This window comes from Notamacropus eugenii, chromosome 1 (genome assembly GCF_028372415.1).
Source record: "Notamacropus eugenii isolate mMacEug1 chromosome 1, mMacEug1.pri_v2, whole genome shotgun sequence".
NCBI classification, from domain to species: domain Eukaryota; kingdom Metazoa; phylum Chordata; class Mammalia; order Diprotodontia; family Macropodidae; genus Notamacropus; species Notamacropus eugenii.
Genome location: NC_092872.1, coordinates 626,951,801 through 626,957,800, shown reverse-complemented (window position 1 = coordinate 626,957,800; position 6,000 = coordinate 626,951,801).

The window sequence follows — 6,000 nt, the reverse complement described above, 5'->3', positions numbered from 1 at the left end:
TAAGCTCTTTAAGCAAAGCGGTAACCCCAAACCCTGAAACATCCAGTGCTCATCCAAATTTTTCCATTCACTGGGCTCAGAAAAATGCTCACTTCTCAAGCAGTGCATTTCAATGAAGAGAAAGTTAAATGTACAATCTTTCTTTTTCAGTCAACTCTTTCATGCAACAGAATTTCCCACCTTCATTTAGTTCCCAAAGTAGCAATTTGCTCTACTGTTCAACTCTTCCAAGCAGCATGTGCCAGTGTAGATGATGAAGTTTTCCTGTAAGCCAACTCAGATGATTCTTCTCAGATCCATCTGGAGGTGTACATTTGACTAATCCTACTTCTCCAAAGCAGAGTCTTACTCATAAATAAGTAATTTATATCCACATTTCTGTCATCCATATTACAAATAAAAAATATAGAGTTGTGTTATAGTCACCAAATAGTTCAAGGTACCACATTTTCCCATTTTTCAGTCTTATAGTCTGCATGTCAATCATACATAAAGTACATGCTTGAGAAAAGGATACCTTTGTCATCTTTAAGAAAGTGGGTGTCTTTTCACTATGGGTCTGGTTTTCAGTATTTTCCCACAACTTTCTTTGTTTCTTCTCCTTTCAACCAACATTATTGTCACATTCAGAAAACAAAGTCATGTTATGCTTGAATGCCAAGGGAGTATAAGAGGGAACCATAAATTATCCTTTTCCTCCTTATATGATTGGTCTACATTCATTTCCATTCAAACATATTTGATAACAACCCTCATGCCACTTCTCTTGAAGAAAAATTTATATAGTAATGTTACAACTCTGTCATGCATACATGTAATTCTACATCAACTTTTGAATGATCTGTGATGATAATTTTTAAAGAAATTTTAATTAACGACTCACAGTCACATGAAATAACCATAAGAATTTTTTTTGCTGCTGAAAAGGATTCACAGGAAGAGTGTACAACTGCCACTTGGCATAAGAGATCATGGATGTGAATGTGATCTGCATTATTGTAAGGAGTACTCACAAAATAGAGATAATAAACTCAATGAGGTATTAGTATTACAATAGCTTGTATAAAATCGCATATTTTACTTAGGATTATAATTCTATTAAAATAATAAATTAAGTTTCATGTAATATAAGACTATACTACTCACATTTCAGTGTGAAATTCAGAAGTTATTTTTCCTGCTAGTGTTTACTTAAGCATTTCAAAAGATCCATTATTTCATCAGTATTATTCTCCCAGGAACATATCACAAATCATTCCAATCCTTGATGGACATCTGTATAAGTGGCCTTAATGGAAAAAAAAGTTCATCACTTGCTGGCTGTTAAGATTACTAGAAACTCTGGTGATAAGACCCTCTATACTCAGACTGCACTAGCTGTGCTGTACTGGAACACTTTCCAGCTTCATGTGTCATCTCAGAACTTGGACACATTTCTATTCTTAGACTGGATGGTAGTTTAGGGTGAATAATCACTTTTAAATAGAAGCTCAAACCAGTACTCATTAGGGATGCCAACTACTTTAATGCTATCATGTAGGATGCAGGTATAAAGTTGGACTTTTGTAGAGTCTATGGAAACATGAATTGAGGATACATGAGTTTAAACAAACAAATGATTATAGTTGTCAATATAGATGTAGCTGCATACTTAATCAGTGGATCACTAATAACAATTTGGAATTACTGACATCAACCCCAAGTTCCAATTTCATGCCTTTCTCCCAGATTGTTTCTTTCTAATCTTAATAAGGACTGGTTAGGGAATATTACATGCTGTAAGCATAATAAGGAAATAAAATAATCCTTCCTTTTTCTACCTTCTTGAAATTTTGGTGATATTCATTGTCAGAGGTCAGAGATGAGATCCAACTTTCTGGAGCATTAATGCACATTTATCTTAAGCCAGAGGAAGGAAATTTGCAACTAGATATGTATTTTACCACCATTTTTCAACTTGCAAAACAGTAAAATTTAAAAAAAAAGATAGAACTAATGTGACTTGAGTTGCTTCATAATATTTATTATGAACAGAGACCAAACCAATATGAGAGCAACTTGGATTAACATAATAGGAGGTACATAGTAATTAAATTCTCCAACATCACATGTAAGTGTAATGTGTTAATAAAAAGTAATCACACCTTCATTGTTTCAGCAGGTTCAGCTTAATTACATGGCAGTTAGATTTTTCTCTCTTTATTCACTCTCAGCAAGGACTCTCTTTACCATCTGCTGATATTTAATTAATATATATTAAATGCTGTACTCTGTTATTAAATCTCATTTAACAACTTCCTCTGTAGTTTTGATTCATGGCAGCATGAATAGAGGGAGGCTTCACCCATTGGTAAAATGCTCCATTGTGAAGGATGTTGTCTCTAGATAAATTCCTATGCCTGTGATCTGATTGGGAGCTATCCTTTGGGTCTGGAGAAGTCCTAAACTCCACAATCTAAAAGGCATGAATTTTTCCATAGTTGAATGTTTCCAGCATGAGTGCTTTTCATTTCCAATCACCAAGACATCTTGTATTTAAGTAGGGATATTTATTTGTAAGGAAAAGAGATGCAAATTCAGAAATAATATTCTGATGTTATACCAGGATATTTAAGGTATTTTGTGCAGCATAAACTTTTTTGTTGTTTATGTATAGCATGATCAATGATTTGGAGGTGAAGGGAGCCTTAAACGTCATCTCATCCAATTTTATAATTTTATATATATGTAAGTTAAGAAGCAGAGAAATTGTGTCTTGCTGAAGTTCACATAGGTAGTATAAGAAGCACAGCTCGGATTTGAACCCAGGTTTTCAGACTCCATATCCAGTATTTTTTCCCCTCTATCATGGTACCTCCCATGATAAAGAGCCTGTTTTGTGGGGAAACATACTGGACTTCACAGTAACAAAGAATTTTGTATATGGAAGGGAACTCAGAAGCAATCTAGAAGAATTCATTCATATAATTTTGGTATCATCAATATCCCTCCTACTTGTCCACAAGAATAACGCAAGACACTTTATCACTTGGTTAAAATATAGCAAAGCCATATAGTGCTTTCCTGCTTTAGCAACGCTGTATAATAAGATTCATCATGTCACAAACTATACTTGCTGAAGTCATACTGACTCTTTTGATGAACTTATCTTTTTGACCAGTCATCTCTTTAATAATCTGTTGCAGAAATGTATAATATAGTTAAGTGAAGCTTGCTGGCCTTTGGTTTGTGGAATTTCATCTTTTCCCTTTCATAAAAACTGGAAAAAATTTACTTTCTTCAGTCTTGGCATATTTATTCCATTCTCAAACATTTTTTCAAATATTCATGAAAGTGACACAGTTGCTTGGTATCTGAGAATATTGCTCATCAGAGCCAGGTGCCTTTAATTCACCCAGGGTAAGTAGATTTTTTCTTACCAATCCTTTGTATATATTGTGGAACAGCTTTCTATAAGCCATTTTGCTCATCATTTCTAATGGATAGTGCATTCTTTTATTGACAGAGAAAACAAAAGCAAAGTTAGAGTTGAACTACTCTGCCACAGTTGCATTACTAGTTATAATCATCTCAACCACACCAAACAGATGTTCCATCCCTCCCCCCACTTTTTTATCCTTCTCTTTCAAAAAATATATCTGAAAATATAGAAACATACACACATCTACTCATCCAAGTGCCTTCTGAGGCATAGTTGCTGCTTTTCACTGCCTTTTATGAAAGCTTATAACTGCTCTTTACCCACAAAATTTTGTCTGCTATATAATAATCAGTACATGAACAAGTTAATCCAGCAGGTCCAAAATGGAACTACTAATCTTAAAAAGCAATCATTGTCTTTTATAAATTCTTATTTCTGTTGAAGGCCCTATTATACTCAGGTATATTTTGATTTGAATATGTCTAATAATTATTCATTTGTACAGTTTTCAAGTTGGTTGTGAATATTTTGCACTTCTTTTGAGAACTGCTTGATTATATCATTTAATGATTCATTTGTTAGTTAATGGAATAGAGATAGATAGATAGATAGACAGACAGACAGATATTTTATATGTGTTGGATACCAACCCTTTTCAGGATAAGCTGATAAAGATGTTTCCCCGATCTATCACTTTTCTTATCCTAGTGCAGATGCTTTTCCATGTCAAATTATTAATTTTCTATCTTTTTTCCACAATTACCTCTTTCTCTTGTTTAACTAAGATTTCATCTGTCCATAGCTACAAGATGTATATAATGTTTCTTTTCCAATTTTTAATAGTATGATATTTAATATTAAGATTCCACATCAATTTAGAATGTATTGTAGAATGTGAAGTATGGTGTTGGTCCAAGCTTAGTTTCTGCCAGACTGCTTTAAATTTTCTCAACAATTTTTTGTCAAATAAGATTTTTTTCTCTAGATAATTTATGTCTTTTACTGTAGCAAACACTGTGTTATTTAGTTTTGTCATTTCTGAATCTCCCTTGGCTAGTTTGTTCCATCAATCCAATTCTCTTCTTCAGTCAACATCAGATGGTTTTGATGACTGTTGCTTTATAATATAGTTTGAGATCTGGAAGTTCTATCCCCTATCCATCTCAACTTCATCATTTCCCTTGATATTTTAAATATTTAATTTCTCCAAATGAATTTTTTAATCAAGTTCTATAAAATATGGCCTTGGTAATCTGATTAATATACCATTAAAAGTATAAATTAATTTTGGAGTATTGTCTTTTTTATTATATTGACATAGCTTAACCATGAGCACTGAATACTCAGCTATCTAAATTATTCTTTTTCATTTTTTTAAAGGAATGCTTTATAATTGAATCTATACAAGTAGTTTTTATGATTTAGGAAGTTGATCTTCAAATGATTACATGCATTTAGTTATTTGTAATCTGATTTTCCTTTCTATTACTATTTTTTGTGCTTGGTTATTATTATTATATAAAAATTTTTGAGGATTTACTTAGTAGCTTACATTCACAATATTTCTTTAACTTATATTTTTCTCTCCTTGAAGCCTCAACCTTTAACCCTCACCTATACTAATTATCTTAAATGGTTTCATTGCCTCTAGTGTCTGCATTCTCCTATCATTCTTCATATAGTCTCTCCAAAAATATACATCAGACCATCTCAGTTCCATACTCAAAATCTTTTGATAGTATCTTCTTCCCTACTGGAATTGAAAGCTCTTTATATTCTGTCTCAAATCCATCTTTCCAGACTTTTTTTTTACGGTACTTCCCAACAAAGATGCTATGTTCTTATCAAATTATTCCACGTACACAATATTTTATGTCAAATTTCTGTGCTTTTGTAGAGGACACCCACAAGCCTAAAACACTTCCCTGCCTCTTTCCTTACAGAACTTCTATCTTCTGCCAACACTCAGCTCAAGTGCCACTTACTAAATGGAATTTCTAGTTCACTCTGCCTTCTCCATTGTTAGAGACAGTCTCTCCTCCAGTTGTCTTATCTTTATTTATCTGTGTACATGTTATTTCTCCTAGTAGAAAGCAAGTCATTTGATGACAGGAGTGTTTCATTTTTGTCTTCAATATCCTTAGCATTCATTATAGTACCTTGTACACAAAAGGAATATAATTGATGTTTTCTGCCACTGTTGCTATAAATTTCTCTTCTCCCCTTCCTAATCTGACTGATAAAGACCATGGATAAGAAAGAAAAGTATCCACAGAGCTCAAATTTAGGAAACCAAAAGTTGGATAAGAATGGAATAATTTGAGGAAGAGTTGAAGGAGACTGATGTCAGTTATTGAGAATGGTTGTACTGAAGGAGAAAAAAGAATTGAGAATATCCCCTAGGAAACAAGGTAAACTCAGAGAAGTAGAAACTAATTAGTGATGCAAAATAGGTCAGAACAATTGGAGCAAAGCAAATTATTTAGACAAGGCAAACTTTGAGAGAAGAACAGGTTTCCATATGCAACTTTCACTTTGTTGGGAGGGGCAAAAGGAATTTCCATAGTAGCTATTAAGGT